At 35.9% G+C, this 19,996-nt stretch overlaps 1 long non-coding RNA gene across 2 annotated transcripts in view; it reads right to left on the bottom strand.

Moving 5' to 3' along the window:
• The window catches only part of LOC116286022 (uncharacterized), a 103,162-nt gene that overhangs the window by 66,111 nt on the left and 17,055 nt on the right, over positions 1 to 19,996 (bottom strand). The gene's annotated exons all lie outside the window — the stretch shown is intronic.

Genomic DNA, 19,996 nt, shown 5'->3' with positions numbered 1-19,996 from the left:
AAGACAGGTGTTTATCAGAATCCTTTGAAAGTTTTTACAATGCACCTGCACACACACAGATACATTCATGCACAAACACTCTGTACCCCTTGGAAATATTCCCTGTGAGACTTTCATACCTTTTTCCTCCCAACTTCACCTCCACAACTTGAGAACCACTGGCCTAGAAGAAGTGCATGTCTCCCTGATGCACCCATCCTGTTCACTGAAAAGTTTTAAAATGAATCAACAAACCCGCTCACAGACATGTAGAGGTTTACCACACTAAGAATAACATCTTGGGGTAGAGGAGCAAAGAGACTTTAAGTTATTTTATCTTAGTGTCGCTCTCTTTTCAAAATACTATTTTTACCATATAGGCAGTAAAAGTCAAGCAGAGACCAGGGTGAGGCTGAGGAGAAAAGCATCAGATAGCACTCAGCCTGAATCAAGGCAAGGACTTAAGTCAAAGAGGCAAAAGAGGATGCAGATCTTTAAATTCTTCTTACTCAGGTCACAAGGATAAAACACTACATAGGGATTTGGGACAAAATACTAGCAAACAGTGCAATCACTTCACATTAGCTTCTCTTGTCTCTTCTGGTAAATGTTTTGCATCTGTCTAATCCAGGATGCGGGGACTTGGGATCCTGGCCATCTCTCATTGTAAAGTTGAAATTAACAAACCACCTGACTATCACCCATTATCTTTCTAATTAGCATCACATTTACTTTCTGATCATATCAAGATGGACATTTCCTCAGCAACTCTCCTTCCAGTCTGAAATCCTGATAATCTTTCTCTTCAGTGCTTTCAATTTCTTGTCACCAATGTCCAATTAAAATCAACCAAACCATCTCCCTTCTCTCTACTTGTTTTCTGAATGACTGTAGAAAGTGTATAACGATGTTTAGCCATTGTTTGCAACCTTAGCTTAGACACAAGTGCTGTACAGCTCTCTATTTTCATGTCCCTGGGGACAGAGGACATTTACCACTTCCTGTCTAAGATTATTCCTTCATCTGAGGTTTTTAAACCATTTTCTTTCTGACCTTAACAGGAGGTGTGTTAATTATCCTTTTCTCTTCACTGACTACCCTTGTCCAAAAACATGCTCCAGTTTTCTAGTTCCCCTCTCTCCTTCACTACTTAGTTTCTCAAAATAGCAACCTATGCTCCTTGTTTCCATGCTTCTCTTCCTTATTTCTTATCCTTTTGCAATCTGACTTCCAGGTAAATTTTTTCTCATTATCATGACGTCATTAGTAGCTCCTGGACCCTCAGCAATTGTCACTGAAGCCCTGGACAATGCGGCAATTAATAAGTGATGATGTTACAGAGGACTCAAGCATCACCTAAGATCAAGGTTAATAATCGTATAATTTAGGTTGATATTAGTATGACAGGGTGTAGCTCCTTAATAAAGTCTTCTTAAGGATGAAATCCACGTATCTCAAGAAAAAGTCTATCTTCTCCTCTAGGTTCACATCTTCCATTAGTTATAGATGTGTCCTTTCTCTTTAACCACATTCTTCCCATTATGTTTGCTACATTCCCAGATCCTACAGTGCTCATTTCTACATAGGGGTGGTTGTTACATATATAGGCACTTATCTTGGGCTCATATATCGAGATGGACAAGATTATTTTGTGATGTTTTAGAGTTCTGTGTTTCATCATACCTGGAGATGACTGCCATTGATATTACTAGTTCCTCCAAACAGCAGTCACATACAAGCAAAACCACTTAACTTCTTTGTGCTGGTCCCACTCTAGTTCTCTGAATTAGACCTAAACAAGTGCATCAGTACCAATGGTCAAATATAATGGATAGTTTATATATGTTTTATTAGCCTACCCAATGACATTTAATCCTCTTCACCACGGAATAGTTATTGAATTGCTTCATTTGTCTTCCTTTTTTTCTTCAGGTTGTTTTTTTTTAAACTTTTTTTTATTGATTTATAATCATTTTACAATGTTGTGTCAAATTCCAGTGTTCAGCACAATTTTTCAGTCATTCATGGACATATACACATTCATTGTCACATTTTTTTCTCTGTGATTTATCATAACATTTTGTGTATATTTCCCTGTGCTATACAGTGTAATCTTGTTTATCTATTCTACAATTTTGAAATCCCAGTCTATCCCTTCCCACCCTCTACCCCCCTGGTAACCACAAGTCTGTATTCTCTGTCCATGAGTCTTTAGATTCCACATATGAGCGATCTCATATGGTATTTTTCTTTCTCTTTCTGGCTTACTTCACTTAGAATGACATTCTCTAGGAACATCCATGTTGCTGCAAATGGCGTTATGTTGTCAGTTTTTATGGCTGAGTAGTATTCCATTGTATAAATATACCACCTCTTCTTTATCCAGTCACCTATTGATGGACATTTAGGCTGTTTCCATGTTTTGGCTATTGTAAATAGTGCTGCTATGAACATTGGAGTGCAGGTGTCATCCTGAAGTAGATTTCCTTCTGGATACAAGCCCAGGAGTGGGATTCCTGGGTCATATGGTAAGTCTATTCCTAGTCTTTTGAGGAATCTCCACACTGTTTTCCATAGTGGCTGCACCAAACTGCATTCCCACCAGCAGTGTAGGAGGGTTCCCCTTTCTCCACAGCCTCTCCAGCATTTGTCATTTTTGGATTTTTGAATGACGGCCATTCTGACTGGTGTGAGGTGATACCTCATTGTAGTTTTGATTTGCATTTCTCTGATAATTAGTGATATTGAGCATTTTTCATGTGCTTTTTGATCATTTGTATGTCTTCCTTGGAGAGTTGCTTGTTTAGGTCTTCTGCCCATTTTTGGATTGGGTTGTTTATTTTTTCCTTATTGAGTCGTATGAGCTGCTTATATATTTTGGAGATCAAGCCTTTGTCGGTTTCACTTGCAAAAATTTTCTCCCATTCCGTAGGTTTTCTTCTTGTTTTATTTCTGGTTTCCTTTGCTCTGCAGAAGCTTGTAAGTTTCATTAGGTCCCATTTGTTTATTCTTGCTTTTATTTCTTCTAGGAGAAAAATTTTGAAATGTATGTCAGATAATGTTTTGCCTATGTTTTCCTCTAGGAGGTTTATTGTATCTTGTCTTATGTTTAAGTCTTTAATCCATTTTGAGTTGATTTTTGTATATGGTGTAAGGGTGTGTTCTAGCTTCATTGTTTTACATGCTGCTATCCAGTTTTCCCAACACCATTTGCTGAAGAGACTGTCTTTATTCCATTGTATATTCTTGCCTCCTTCGTCGAAGATGAGTTGACCAAAAGTTTGTGGGTTCATTTCTGGGCTCTCTATTCTGTTCCATTGGTCCATATGTCTGTTTTGGTACCAATACCATGCTGTCTTGATGACTGTAGCTCTATAGTTTTGTCTGAAGTCTGGGAGAGTTATTCCTCCAGCCTCTTTCTTTCTCTTCAGTAATGCTTTAGCAATTCTAGGTCTTTGATGGTTCCATATAAATTTTATTATGATTTGTTCTAGTTCTGTGAAATATGTCCTGGGTAATTGGATAGGGATTGCATTAAATCTGTAGATTGCCTTGGGCAGTGTGACCATTTAAAATATTGATTCTTCCAATCCAAGAGCATGGAATATCTTTCAATTTTTTAAAGTCTTCTTTAATTTCCTTCATCAATGGTTTATAGTTTTCTGTGTATAATTCTTTCACCTCCTTGGTTAGATTTATTCCCAGATATTTTATTACTTTGGGTGCTATTTCAGGGTTTTTTTTTATTTAGTTAGTTATCCTTTGTCCCTTTCTTTCTGGCAACTCCTCAATCTCCTTGACTAGATAGATCCTCCTTCTCTACCTCCCTACTACTTCAATGCAATTCCATCCTTATTCCTCTTCTCCAATCCTATTCTTCACTCCTCTTCCAGTCTAACACCATCAACCACCATTTTTTAAAAAATTTTAATTAATAGACTTTATTTTTTTATATTAGTTTCAGGCTCACAGCAGACGTCAACCACCATTTTTACACAATGAATCTCGTATCCTCATCTTCAGCCTAGAAGTCACTCTTAATCACCTGAACTATTGGATAGCTCAACATGGATTTCCCAAAAGCATCTTAAAATTAAACATTCCAACACTAAATCCGGTATATGACACCATTCCAGACCCTGCTTTTCTTCATATGCTACAGATCTCATATAATGGTAGCACTGGCAGGTTAAATCAAAATTCTTAACCCTTCTTCCTCCAATTTGTTTTTCAGTCCATCAATTTTAATTCTTAACTACTTCTTGAAGCTGCCCACTTCTTTTCGCCTACACTTCACCCCCTTTAAATCATCACTTATCCAATATAATGTCTAAGCAATGGCCTGCCTCGTCTGACACCCTTTCTATCCATCTTGCAACTAGAAATATCTATCTAATATATAAGTCTGATGGTTTCACTCCTCTAATTTAAAAAAAAAACAAAACCTTAAATTTAACCAGACAACACTTTTTGGTATAAGTGCCACATTTTATTTTTATATAACTCCTTGCTCAGTGTTAGCTGTTTCCCTGTTCCCAAGATGTTTTTCTTCAGGCTTATTGGCAAATTCTCATTTATCCTTTCAGATTATGCCTCATTTCACTCTCTTTTTTTAGAGCCTTTTTGACTTGCAACCCCATTCCCAAGGCCTACCCTAGGAAATTAACTGCTGTATATTCTTTGCTCCTCTAGACTTGGTCTGCAAATAGACCCACAGTTATCTGTTTTCATGTGTACCTCTCCAACTAGAATTTGAACTCCTTGAGGGCAGGAGCCCTCTTTTATTAATCTTTGTATACTCGTTGTCTATTAGATACTCAATCAATATTTGTAAATAAATGTCTGCCCTCCTGAAGTTCACAATATAGTTAAGAGACAGATTTACACAGAGATCTATTATTAGGGAAAATGCAAGTCCGATAAAGTTGATGTTTGAAAATAGTGAAAGCTGCATAATATTGCATTACAGAAGATAAACACTTGATTTCTATCACTCTTTTTCCCTGGTCTATGCAATAGAGTAACTATATTAAAATTTAATTCTCAAACTCTATGCTATATATTTATACAAATACGTACCAAGATTTGATATGACTTACAGAGATGAAATGATCAATAGTACAATGTATAAACAAATGAGCAAGTCAGAGTATGCGATTCAGCTAAGTAGTGACCTTGGTAAAGGAGGTTCTTGGCATTGTGTAGTATAAATTTCCTTCAGTTTTCTGGAATTCACACTAGCCAGAGAAGGAGGTTGTATCTTAATCTGCTGGCCTAAGTAACACGTTAGCCAGAGAGGAAAATCTCTGGGAAGACATTTGTGGGCCTTGAACAAAGGTACACTGGAGTTTCTAAGAATATGCTTTACAGAAATGTACTCTAGTACACTCTAATAGCCTAAAGAAATGGGAGTTCTGATAAGAATAAAATGAACTTCAATAGCAGGACTCCATAGGAAAAAAAAGGAAAAATAATACAAGAAACATGTTGTTACAGACTCAAGGAAGAAAGTACATTGTTTTATATACAGAACCTTAAATTGTTTTTCCTGAATATTGTATCATTTGGAAAAAACAGAAAAATAGTGATAATCAAATTAACACTGTAACTGTAACAGGACTAAAGAAGTATTATATACTTTTTGACTCTGAAACTAAGAAATAAGAATGGCCAAGGTAATGATGTAGGTAATTTTTAACAGAACACATGTCTGCACTTTGGCTACCATGATTCATTTTACACATTTCACTTGAGTAGGATGGTGAGACTATTATGACTATCCTGTTGAATTCCTAAGTTTTCTTTTATCCCACACGCTCTTTGAAATCCATAAAACAATATATAACTGTGAATTTTAAGAGCAAAAAGTTATGTAAAAATAGCTATCACTAGGCAGTGACAACTTAAACAGAACCTGCCTTCCAGATGGTTCTAAATAAAATTTGGTAAGTCATCAGATTTATTTAGGAAATATTTATTGAGCATTTAGTAAGTATAAGTCTCTGTGCTAGGTGCCGTAAGAAGTGAAATTTTAAAAAGACCACAAAATCTCTGACCACTAGAAACCGAAATATGTGATAGTGACCATATTTTTTTCTATCAGTATTTCCAGCCTTCCCCATCACCACTCCATTCCTCATTACAAGGAATTTTTCTTCTATTTCACTCTATAATGAGAATTTACATTTTGCTCAGCTGACTCCCAGGCCTTTGTCACACAAAAGTGGGAAGGTAGATCCAGACACAGGTTAGAGTGCTAAGAGGAAAAAGATGGTTTATTTCATGAAGAAACAGGACCAGAATTATTCTTTATTGGGAAGAAATCAGTTAATGGTGAATGCAGACCAAAACAACTATCATGCTAACATGTTTCACTCAATTTGTATAATAAAGAGGCAAGAATTAGAGGATATGAAACCGGGTTTCTAAAAGAAACTTTAGGGGATTTGCCAAGTAAGAGGCCTCAGTGAAGACGAAAAGAGAAATGTATCAATATAGTATGGATGGAAGGACAGAAAAAAGCATTTTTATAGGTTGTGAATTAGACATTCTTTAATAATCTCAAAGAGGTACGTTTAGTATTGGGAATACTTTTCAATTATTTCTGGTTTTTAGATGAGATTCCTTTTGAATGTGGCTCCATACAAAGACAGGATTACATGGGATCCTAAGGTTTATTAAAATGTACTCATTTACAGTAATGTCAAGACAAGGACAGACATACCTATAAGAAACATCTATGTATAATGAACAATAATAGATGAACATGGCATATCCCATGTAGATTCTGGGGATCACAGGGAACACTGGCATGATTTCTTAATGTATTTATTTGTTGAAGAAACAGAGAGTAGGCATTCAACACAGAAGAAAAAAATGAATAAACTGATGTTCACAGGTAGGAAGACATGGGGTCATATATTTTTTAAATAACCCCAAGTTAGACAAAGCATAGTATACGTGTTAAGTCAGAGGAGAGACACCGAGCCAGGTGGAGGAGTAGAAATCTGAGACCCTAAGGAAGGGGACCTGGAAGCCCCAGAAGCTGATGAAAGTCACTGTGAACTCAAGATTGTGGCCGACAGCCCATCAGTGCTGGCAGACCAGCTCCAAGAGATCACTTATAGGGAAGAGTGTGGGCGTTGGGGCATGACCCAGGGACAAAGACCCTGAGACACAGACGGAGTCCAAACGAAGGGGCCTAACACAGAAACAAAAGAATTCTGAAAGTGAGAGTTAAGTTTTAGAAGGCAGTTTAAGGGCTTCGAGATGAAAGTAGACACAAGGACTTATTCCAAGGTTAAGAATCCAGCAGCTGAAAAAGCCAGACGTCAGAGGAAAAGCGAGAAGCAGCAGAGATGCGTAGCACTAGGAACAGACAGGACCCTGCCTGGCAAAGCAGCTGCTGCTGTCCTTTATCCACACTTTCTATTCATGCCCTGAAGTACTCTTCAGTTTTTTTTAAAGGCACCCTACTTCTCAGGAGACGACGTGTGGTGCAACTATGAGGGGGAGAAAAGGTCTTTTTAGCACCACAGGAAGCGGGAAGAAGACTTCTTGATCTTTTCTCAGGATAGTAATAGCTATCCTTGTTCTAAACATGTACTGGATGCTTGATTATACACCTCCGATTCTCACAATCCCTCTGAAATATGACTATACCATCTCCTGATAAATGACCAGTCCAAGGCTCCGAGAGGTCAAGTTGCTTGTCCAAGACCATGCAGTTTCTGCGTTATAAAGCCAGGACTGAAACCTATATCCATCTTCATGCTCTTTTAACTATAACAGAGTTGTCCAATAGAACACAAGCCAAACATACAATTTTACATTTTCTAGTAGCCACATTAAAATAAAAAGAAAGCAGTAAAATAGTCCAATATATCTAAAGTATTTCCATTAATATATAGTCAATGTAAAAGTCAATGATACATTCCTTTTTTTAATTTTGATATCAATTCTTCAAAATCCAGTGTCTGTTTTACACGCATCTCAATTCAGGCTAGCTACATTTCAAGTGGTCTGGCTACCATCACAAATGATATACCCTATTCTGCTTCCCAAGGATTAAGCGGAGAAAGGGTTCACTTTTGGGACATAGGGGTATAGAGGGTACATATGTATGTAGTTCTTTCTCAGTGATCCTCAAATCTGGCTTCCTGTCAGAATTATCTGGAAAATAATTTTAAACATATTAAGAACGTGGCTCCATCTCCTTAGATTTTGATTTTATTTCAAGGTAAGGTCCAGGCATCAATATGTTTTAACTTTGTTGAAGTGTAATAAGTAGTGCACTCTTTTTTTTTTTTTTCATAAAATGATCACACTCAGGTAACCTTCATCCAGATCAAGGATCAGAATATTCCAACACCTTAGAAACCCCCATCAGGTTCCCTTCTAGTCACCACACCCTGCAAAGCACTACATCCCATGAGACTGACAAAATGGTGAATCCACATCTGTTCTTACAGAGCAGGCCCTGGGGTTCAGCCCAGAACCATCACCTAACACATTACTGCTCACTGCAGGTGACTCTCTGCAGGGCTTTATTCTCAGGTTTCTCAGGTCAACTCGGAGCCCCAGAACTAATAAACCACATGCTAGCCCATCTGTCTTTTAAATGATCTTAACCCAAGAAAACACAGGTTCTTCAAACCACTATATCCTTTGGTCCAGGCAGGTCCAATCTCCATTCAGCCCTGAACCAGTGGCTCCATCTCCATTCAGCCCTTCTTAGCTGTCTGATACCAGGATACAACTTAGTGCAGTCTGTAACACAGATTTCACTTTCTTACTGAACAAGCTTTAGTATAAGTCCCAGGCTTATACCCTTTTCCTTGGTACTTAATTCCCCAAACTTTTGCTCCAGCCCTTCTCATTACCACATGTACCCTCTGGTTCTATAAACTCAATTCTTTGGAAATAGCATTTGTTCTTCCTGTTAGTCATTTACCTTCCACAGATTGGAGAGATTTAAAATAAATTTCTAAGAAAATTTGAAATTTGTGTCTTCCATGTGTTCCCTCATTGGCTTAATTAGGGGAAAAAAATCAATTAAGAAAGTTCCTAACTCCAGCTAACCTAAGTAGACATGAAAACGGATTGTATCCTTGAGTCCCATGCTACAATGAATCCTAAGTAAACACCTTCTCAGTGTGTTGAACACCCAGCAATATTCGGCCTGCCACTTGGTGGAATCACAATTGCTTCAGTGTTGGTTTTTCCCCTGCTCTCAGAACAGTGCCTTGTTGTACTTCCAGCCCATACAAGAATATTTTGAATGAGTCTGACTTTGCAAAGACAGCATTTGCAACTGAAAATAGGAAAACATGACCATCTGTTCCTCCCTTCATAGTTCAATCTGACAATATCCTAACACAGCTGTCTTCCTCTTTGACTCCATCCTACTCAGCCCACCTGCCTCATTCCACCAGTTTCTCACTTAAGCTTCTTCACTTACATTGTGTCTCTCCACATTCCTCTCCTCCTACTCACTTAGCACCACTTGCCTCCATTTTATCGCTTCATGATTCTTACAACCCTCAAGAATACTCAATTAACTGCCTGTCATTTTCCATCCTCCGAATCTCAGATTTTCCCCTCAATCCCTCTGCCCAGCACTTTCTGCACTCCTCAGCCATTGCCTAACTTCATATGGCAGAGAGAAAAAAGGAAAGGAGGTCCACACCTAAGCTTCTAGGATGAATCTAAAGTTTGAGGGAGGTATGGAAATAAGCCCTAGGTTTTGGGGAGGGGGAGGGGAATAAGGGAAATTGAGGGGGAGGGATGCATAAAACTGGTGGCAAGGGTATTTTCACTTCTATCACTATAGATTTCCAATGAGTCATTTATTACCTATGGGAGAAGCGTTAGAGGATACCCAGTGCCACCACCAGAAGTCAGAAATGTTCACAAGTCCCCAAATATCAGAGAGACATTTTGATTTTTCATCTGCTTATTCAGTGGACCTGACAATTTTAAGGAACACCTGGGAAATATATTTAGGAGAGCATGATTTTAACAGCATGAGCTCAGAACCCAGACTTCTTACTAAGTGTATGATTTTGCTCAATTTGCTTAACCACCCTGGGTATCAGTTTCTTGTCTGTGAAAGGAAATAATGATAGCTCCCTTAGGAATGTTCAATAATAGGTAAGAAGATTTTTAAATGTTGAGATTTGTTAATATATATAAAGCACTGAGAACAGTGCCTGAAACAGTATAAATATTAGCTATTAACATTGTTATTGCTGTGGTTATATGAAATATGTATTTATAGTCTTAGGTAACTCAGAACAGTCAAATGGCTTTTACTTCTTTATGGGTAGTGCCACACAATGGCCCAGAGGTTTTACTTATTTACTTATTGTACAAATATGAATAAGTTCCTTCTACATGCCAGATACTTTCAGGATGCTGACTATACAATGGTTTAACCACAGGGATGATACCTGATCATGTGAAGCTCACAGACTAAAACAACCTGGTTTAATCGGATGCTAGCAACTGACATACTTAGAGCATTTCCTCTAGTCTACTGTAGGAAAGTCAAATTTGGAGGAGTAAAATTTGAACTGGGAGGAAAGAGAGAGAGAGAAGAAAACTAACTTTATCTTACAACCGTTACCTTTGCATTTTCGCAATGTCAACAGATAGTAGAAGGGGAGGACATAAGTACTCATAAGGAGATAGAATGCAAAGCCATCAGCGTTCGGCACCAGAAGAACAGGGGGTATCACTGGACAGATTCAGTTATTCGATGACATTGATTTTATTACTGGAACCCCTAAGAGTTTCTTTTTAAACTTCTGATTTAAATGCAGACAAAATTCCTTTCTTTTGGTTCCCCTTAGTAAAACTGAGACTAGGCAAATGGTCTAGTAAACACCAAGGAAACCAAAGAGTAACTAACAACAGAGAGACAGGACAGATTGATTGGCTTATTAAAGGAAGGTTTCTTAATTTTAATCTAGTTAACTTCAGTCAGAATCTCCAGGCCCTCTGATTACTCACGAGATCTTCTAAAGGGAGATGAGACACTATCCAGAAAATTCTCCCTTTTCATCTATAGATTTTTCCTCCTATCCCAAATTCTAGCTAGGCTGAGACTCTTCTCCCCCTAGTGAGATATATCATGAAAGCTAACTTTAATAAGTATCTATTTCTAGCATACAGTATTAATTTATAATTAATATAATTTTCACACCTTATTTATACATACTAAAGAAGTATTTTTTAATTGATTTTTAAAAAATGATCCTGAAGCCCTCTAAATTTCAGCCAGCATATAGCAGGATTATGAAGCTATTTACTAAACCAGAAAAGTTGACTTTTAAAATGTTATTGTTATAAATAATAATTTTTAAATAAACTTTCCTCTTAATCCTAAGCAAATTCTATATAATATATATTCTGATTAATCCAATATTTACTGTAATTGTCTTTGAATAAATATTTCTGTGTTAAATAAGGTACATTTCTCACACAGGAAAAGCAAGTTATTTAACAAAATTAAACCATCATTCATATATCTCAAGTGTAAATTAAAAATATGCCTTTATATTTTTCTATATTTCTATTTTCTAATCTGTATTTCTGTTACTATTGATAAATAATAAGTAATAGATTTCTGCCTCCTGGTGGCCATATGCAGTTCTTACAGGAAAAAAATAGCCTGTATCTCTTAAAACACAACAAATAGATTTTGTTTTAGAATTTTGTTTAGAAAGCTACTCACTCTGGAAAGCAATGGTAGGTTGGCTTGGGAAGGGAAAGAGTCTGCAGTGGCAGCCAAGGACATGAATGCCTTCCAAGGTCATTGTGGAACACAATTCCCCCTTTTCACTCAATTGGCATAAATACACGCACATAAACTCGAGTCCTCAGGAAAACCAGTTTTGATAAAACTAAAATGTTTGCCTGATAATTCTAATACATTCATCACAAATATCTTCCCTTAAGACTCAAAGTCCTAAGGTTACAGTATGATTTGCCTTTATTACTTTTAGCCAAATAGAACATTCTTTATACACACTCTCCTGATGTAAGATCTCGTGTTAATCAGATATGGCCAAGAAATGTATGCTCCTTTGTTTGGTTAAATTCCTTTACTTGGCCATAGAATAAAACCTTTTGGGAAGTATCAAACATGCCTTCACAGGAATATAGCATTGCTTACTAAAACTATGTTAGAAATGCAGGAGGTTTTGTCAAAATAATAATTTACTGAGGTGATTTTTAAAACCATGACTTATCAAAATCTAAGTCAATTTTTAAAGGGTTGCCTCCATAGAAATAATAGTAAAATATGTTGCATGTCATGTCACTATTAAATATTATTAAATACTCATAAGCTTATGATACTGAATACTTTTGAATAAAAGAAACATGTTTCAACAGAAAATCTTAACAGCTGAGGTAAATTTGTAAAAATCTGTAATTTTGAAATTTTTACATAAATTAACTCAAGACTGATTAAGCACCTAAATCACCTTTCATTGCAATATGAAGATTTAGTTGGGAAAGTGATACAGAAAATATTATAATTTATTCTACATATCTCACAATGCTCCTTTGACTAGTGCTGATCTGCAGAAGGGAAAGAATTGAATGGATATCATTTTCACATAAGTAATAAAAATAGTAAGTTAACTGATCCCAAATCACCGAACTTGTATGTAAAATATTTTGTTAAACACTACCAGAAATGTTCTTTTTTCTTTTTTTAACTATCATTTTGAGAATATAAAAGGATTATATTCTCATTGAAGGAACAATAAATTCATGAGAACAAATGTTATTTGACTTACAAGGACAAACATTCACTTACTCATGACAGCCCTCTAATATAAATTTTAATTTTTAAAAAAATTAAACATATATCAATAAAAAAGTAGTATGATGAACTCGCATCCAGTTATTATCCAGCTTCGGCATCATCAGTTCTTGGGGAATCTAGTTTCATCTACACTACCACACACCACAACCCAACTAGATTAATTTGAGGAAGGCCCAGACATCACGTTGTTCTAATTTTAAATACTTCAGTTTGTATCTCTAAAAAATAAAGACTGTTTTATGTATTATCACAATAGCATTGTCACAACTAAAGAGAAAAAGTTTTATTATCAAATATTTAGTCGCTGTTCCAGTTTACAACTGTCTCACAAATGAGTCTATCATTAGTTAGTTTGAATATGGGCTCATAGTAGGTCTGCATATTTTAATTATTGATAAGTGTCTAGTCCTTTTTACGATGATAGACTTTATTCTTTAGAGCGGTTTTAGAGTTGGAGACTGAACAGACAGTACAGAGAGTTCCTGCATGGAAGTGGCACACAGTTTTCCCAATATTAACATCTTATGCTATTATGGCACCTTTATTAGAATTGACAAATATTGATGTATTATTAATACCTAAAGTCCATATATTATTCACATTTCCTGGTTTTTACCTAATGTCCTAACTCTGTTCCAGGTTACCACATATGTATATTGTCTGGTCTCCTTAGGCTTTTCTTGCTTATGGCTTGCTTATTTCCTTGTTTTTAATAACTTAGTAATTTTGATGAATTCTGGTCAGATATTTTGTAAAATATCTCTCAATTGAAATTTGTCTGATGCTTTTTCTCAACATAAATTGAGGTTATGGGTTTTGGGGAAGAAGATCCCAAAGATAAAGTGCCATTTTCATTACATCATATCAAAGATACATACTAGCAATGTGACATATAGTTGATGTCATGTTGATGTTGTTTTCGATTTCCTGATAGAAGTTCTTTCAGGCAGACTTCTCCTCTGTAAAGTTTCTCTTATCCTTTCCCTTTTCCACACTGTGCCCTTTAGAAAGAAGATGTGTGATCTTTAGAAAGAAGATATGTGATCATCGTGCACAGCCCACACTAAATGGGAGTGATGCAACCCCTTATTTAGGGCTGGAATATCTATATAATTCATTTGGAATTCTGCATAGAGATTTGTCTCTTTTCCCTATTTATTCAGTCATTTATGGACCACAGATTTTTATTTTATATTTTAGGTTATATTCCAAACAATACAATATATAATATGTAATCTAAAACAATACCGCTTTCCTTATTTTGTTACTTATATAATTCCAGTTTTGGCCACTGGGGACTCTCTCAGTTGGCTCCTGTGCCCCTTTGACCTATTCCTACCAATGTGGATTTAGTTTTGAGTACTTCCTTGCTGGCACTATAAGATGACCCAGGGATATCTTGTATATTTCCCGCCCCATCTCGGAATTGGTCATTTCCCCAAGAAGCCCTGGTTCTTTTATTGGAGAATGGGATTAGAAACCAAGATCTGAGTGCTAAATGTGCCTGTTGCTACTGTAGTCTCATTTCTCTTAACCTTTCTCAGCTGAGACAGCAGACAAATATACGTATGCATTCTAACCTGTGTATATACACATATCTATACATATTTGTAGATGTAATTATCCGTATATATATTACATTAAACATGAGTTCATACAGAGGCCTCCAACTCTAATCATTACTACACAAGTCTTCCTATTCTTCTCTCCTGGCTTATATATAAATTCCCATTCCAAAATAAAGAAACCTTGCTCCCACCATCCGCCATCCATTTATTTAATTGTTCCATTCCAGTTTACACATATAACTTTATCAGAATTGTTATTTACATGGGACACAAGTTTATCAACTAGACTACAGTGCTCATATGTATAGTTCCTTTTGCCTTTAGCCTTACAGACTCCATTTGTTTCCAAGTTTACTCAAGTCAGCACCATTTCCTCCACCACCTTCAATAAGGCTGTTTTGTACATTTGTAATATAGTTAAAGTCTCATCATATTTTGCATTCTTTCCTTGGGATCTCCTAACTTTGTAATAATTTTTAAAAATTTACATACATTAATGTTTAGTCTTTGTGCTGTAAAATTCTATGGGTTTTTCCTATAGAATTTTACAAATGCATAATGTCATATATGCATTATTACAATATCATACAGAATAGTTTTGCTACTTAAGAATCCCTGTGCTTCATCTATTTGTCAGAAGCACAAGCAACCACTTAAGTTTTTACTGTATCTATAGTTTTGCTTTTTCCAGGATGACATATAATTGGAATTGTATAGTATTCAGCCTTTTCAGATTGGCTTCTTTCATCTAGCAATATGCATTTAAGCACTATGCGGTTATCCATGTCTCTTCATGACATGATAGCTCATTTCTTTTTATAGCTGAATAATAATATTCCACCCTACCCAGAGTTTGTTTATCCATTCACCTATTGAAGGTCATCTGGGTTGCTTCCAGTTTGGGTAATCATGGAAAAACTCCTGTAAATTTTGAGGGGCAGGTTTTTGTGTAGACAAAAATTTTCAACTCAATTTGGTAGATACCTAAAATCATAATTACCAGATTATATGGCTAAACAGACAAGACTATGTTTAATTTTGTAAGAAATTGCCAATCTTCCAACAGTAATTTTCTGATATTCCAACTATCTGGATTTTATTTTTTCTTGCAAAAACTCATAAATATCCTGACTCCCTCCCTTACTTCTTTGGAGCAGTTCCCTGGAACCTCTCGGAGGATGTATCCCAGGCTTAATTCCTCAGTAAGTCCACCAAATAAGACATAATTCTCAATCTTTAGATTGTGCTCAATAAATTTTTACTTTTATCTTAATTACCAATTATACTTCTGTTTTCCACTTGATTTTTTTTCACTGGGCAGCATTTATGCCCATGGCAGTCAACAGAAGTAGAACCCAAAAGTACTTGAAAGTCCCACAATCACAGTCACAGACTTGGAAAGGTTCAAATTTGTGGAGTACTAGTGAAATGTATGAAGAATTTTAATCTAAGATTCATAAATTCTACATTCTAGAATTTTAATATGAGGGATAGTATTTCTTAATTGTTCTTCTGCCAAATTTAAGAAATGTAACAGCTAACCATGATTTCTCTTCTATTCATCTACCATACTGTACTTATGTCACCATGAAAGCAACATAACCAAATCTCACATTTCTGAATATTATTATATGCCTTCTGCTAACATAAAAATGGACACTGAGGTATACTATTGAAATAGTTTCTTTTTTTTCAAGTGCCAGAGTAAACTCTGGCTGATTCCGATAAAATGATCTGAGTTCTCAAGCTTTGCATATGTCAGCATTCCAGTGAAGTACTAGGACAGAGGAAGCTGTTTCCATTCACACAAAAAATTCACAGACTTGAGCTGACTTGTCTTGTGTGCTTAACAAAACCACAAGTGGTGCTATCCTGCTGACAACCAAAATACTTCCTGCTATTCTTAACAGTATTTAAATTTATCTCCTGGCTGTCCTGCAGTTGTCTTTGTCTGTGAAGCAAGACATCAAATGGCCCCTTTATGTCCCAGTTTGCTTACTAGGATAGGCTATTTGCTTGGGAATAGAAAGCATCTTAATTTAAAGAATAACAGAGTTATTATTCTTTCATAAACTTGGTTGAGAATGACCACATTTATTTCATAAAAAACAACAAAAAAAGCATATGATTGTGAATAATATAAGGTTTAGTAATAAATCCAAAGCTACAAATCCACAGAGAACATTCCCTTTAGGAAAGAAACTCTTATCTATAGTTGCCTCAGAAATTTACTATCCTTAGGATATGGGATAAAATAATATTAAAGGTCTGAGGCAATTATTTGATTTCAGTTGTGGTTAAATGTACCTTGTCACACTGCTCCAAAATTGTCACAGATTAAATATTTCACAAGTTTTGTAGACTATAAAATTCAACTATAAAAAGAGCCATCCAGTGAGTACTGCTGGACAAATTATAGGGTATGTTCTTCTTTTTAGCTCCTAAATCATGCAGATAAATTTAGGCTAACGTGAAAAATATCAAGGACAACTTTAAGAAAATAAGTTTGTTACCAATGAATAATTTTTAAGTCAGGAAGCAGTGGAGAGGCCAATATGTGCTAAAGGTCTCCACACCTGGTCCTCACAGCAGCCCTGAGTGTTGTATCTCGCGGACACTAAGATGTATAGAAATGAGCTCTTTTTTCCAAAGCTCCTGAACGAGTCACAAAATGGCCTCCCCGACATTAAGGCAGCTTTAAGAATTTATTGCGATTAATTAACTTGCTTTCTTTAAGTTACTTCTAATTGACTAACTTGTTTTCCTCCTTGCTATCATTTAATTTGCCTGAGTGACTACATGCTTAGCAACCCCAACCCTATCCGTAACTAACTTGTATTTAAACCTAGGAACTATTTTCCAAAAAGAAGGTCATAAACAATAACCCTGAAGGAACAGATCCTCCAGGAGCCCCTGTGACACCAGAAGGATCAGACCAGATAACACCAAGGCCTCAGGCAATGACTTAAGGGACCACCAAAAGTTCCCATGACACAGATAACGAAGATTCCGTTATTCGGTATCGCTGATGTGCTCCATCGGTTTGCCTGTGCAATCGCCAAGCACCAACCCCAGCAGGGGCTAACAGTCTTTAAGGCCTGCTGTGACTCCCTTTGCCAGACAAAGCAATAAAGCTGCTCTTTTCTTTGCTCCCCAAACTCTGCCTCCATCTTTGAATTTGCTTTTCAGGATGCAGAGGCTGATTTTTCGGTATTGTACGTTCAAATTCAGTTTGTTAGAAATACTCTGGTACATGCTCCACGGAGAGGAACTAAACAACTCCCCCTACCCTTGGTATAATGGTTGCATAGGCGTCAGGTTTATATTTAGCAGCAACTGTTGCCTGCGTTTCTTCAACTCAGTGCCCCCACTGTGTCTCCACAACAGACCCAGGCCCTATTAGAAGGAATCCAGGGAGGATCCTTAAACACGCCATAACAGAGCAATAATGTGGGCAACAGGAAACCAACATGATATCCAGTTTATCATCTAGTCCTTATTCGTGAAGAATTCATATTTTTGTAGTAGATATATCTTGCTTTGACAGTCTAAAGCCTATTAGGAATAAAACACCCCCGCCAAAACCCTCCTCTCTTCCCTCAGTTTCCTCCTGTGACCATGTGTTTGTTTATTCCTTTGTACATTTGTGAATACATCCATCTTCCAAATTGTAATTTCCTTTGAGGGCAGCAACCGTAATACCTTTTTTTTTTTTTTAAATTAAGTATACTGTGTGTCCTGACAGCTTTTAGCAACATAGCCCTTGTGTTTTGTTTCTTTCTTTTGCTTAGGCTTTTCAGTATTGAACCCTCCCAGATCCACTCAGTTTTTCTGGTGTGTTTTTGAATTAAAGTTCCTGAAACAGCCATGCTTACAGCATGTGTGATTAAAGGAGGAAAACTTCGGTAGGGAGGAAAAGGTCTAAGTCTGTCATGTTATTCTAAAAGATGCTGCCTCCTGGTTTTCCTCCATGTGCTGGGAGAAAGGGATTATGGAAATACAGGATTTTTATTTTTAAATTTTTAACTCAGTAATTTTGACTCTTCATGTAGAAAAAAGTAACTTTCCTCTCCCAGTAAGAATTTTACTGCTAGTTACAGTGTTTCCTAGTAGTAATTCAAATTGATTTACTTAGAAATTTGAATTACCCGTAATAACCATCTCACATATAGGATCAGCTACATGTCTTCCAAATCAAATGGTCTCCTTGTTATAAATGCAAGTTTACATCAAGTGTGATTTTAAAAATGCATAATTAAAACATTTCACAGATTTGAAATTTTATTTTGAAATTTACCACAAGGGAAAAAAGAACAGACTGAAGTTGATTGTGGTCTCTAGCCCTGAAAAATGGTACTAATCACTGACAGAAATTGGGGAAACTCTGAAATGAGAATGACTTTTAGGGGATTTTGATGCATTTAATTTTAAGTATATTTTGTTTAAGATCATGACAGGATACTCAAGAGAAAATGTCCTACAGGCCATCAGAAATGGGAATGCCTAGAGCTCTGTTAACAACTATGCTGGCACTATGATTACTCTTAACCTAACCGTGAGAACTCAGCACATGTGAAGTTTTAAAGATTACACTTCTTAAACATCTTCTGTACCACTACTAGATTTCTGTACTAAAAATAAAATATGAAATATACTTCTATGATGTATCTATATTCTTTTTAACCCTAGGCGCTGATTTTTTGCCCTAAAGTAAAAAATAATGAATAGAACAATGCTCTAACTATAGCATCTAAATAGTTTTCCCACCTTTCTTCTTTTCTTACAAATATTGGCAAAGGTTACATACTATTTCTACCACCCTTTCCTAACATCTACAATCCTCTGCTCTTCCTTCAAGCACTCTTTTTTAAAATCAAATCTCCATTTCACAGAAAGTTCTCAGATTTTGAAACAAGAATATTTTTGTAGAACTTGGAAACTCTAAATCACAGCAGAACACAAGTTATCCATTTTATAAATATCTTTTATTGTTCTTACTGGGCCTAGGCTAAACAACACTAATTAAAAATGAAAATCAAAAACTTAAATAATTCTAAGGAACAAAGCAAATCTCTTTGCTTAAAAAAAAACTAAGCTCATGCTAATATGGATAGAAATACATTCAGGAAAAAAGTCATAATATTATCCTTTGACTACTTGAAAGTACAAAGTACTTGATCCTTATTATATCTTCTTCTCACTAAAGATATGCATTTCTGTTTCACAGATGAGAACACAGACACAGAGATATAATGCCATTACTTGCCTCAAACCATATTGGTAATTGGCCAAAAGAGAATTCAAAAGGCAAACTTTTCTCCTAACTGCCAAACATAAATGCCTATCAAAAACTGTAAGTGATAGATAAATGTAAGCATTTCACCCTGGAAGATACAACAGTTTATTACTTCACTTTCAAAACCTAAAAATTTATTTCAGGCATTTTTATACCTTGATCAGAAACAATATATGTAAAATTCAAATTTTATACATGTATAAAATGACATTGAAAATTGATTACTTATTCTTTAAAAAACAGCATGAAAAATCAGTAGATCCAGTAAATAATGACACTGTCAAATCTAGTTAATTATTAAAATATAAACATAAT

Source organism: Vicugna pacos, chromosome 29, assembly GCF_048564905.1.
Source record: "Vicugna pacos chromosome 29, VicPac4, whole genome shotgun sequence".
Classification (NCBI taxonomy): Eukaryota; Metazoa; Chordata; class Mammalia; order Artiodactyla; family Camelidae; genus Vicugna; species Vicugna pacos.
Note: the sequence above shows the minus strand (reverse complement) of the source record. Positions and strands in the feature narration are given on the sequence as shown.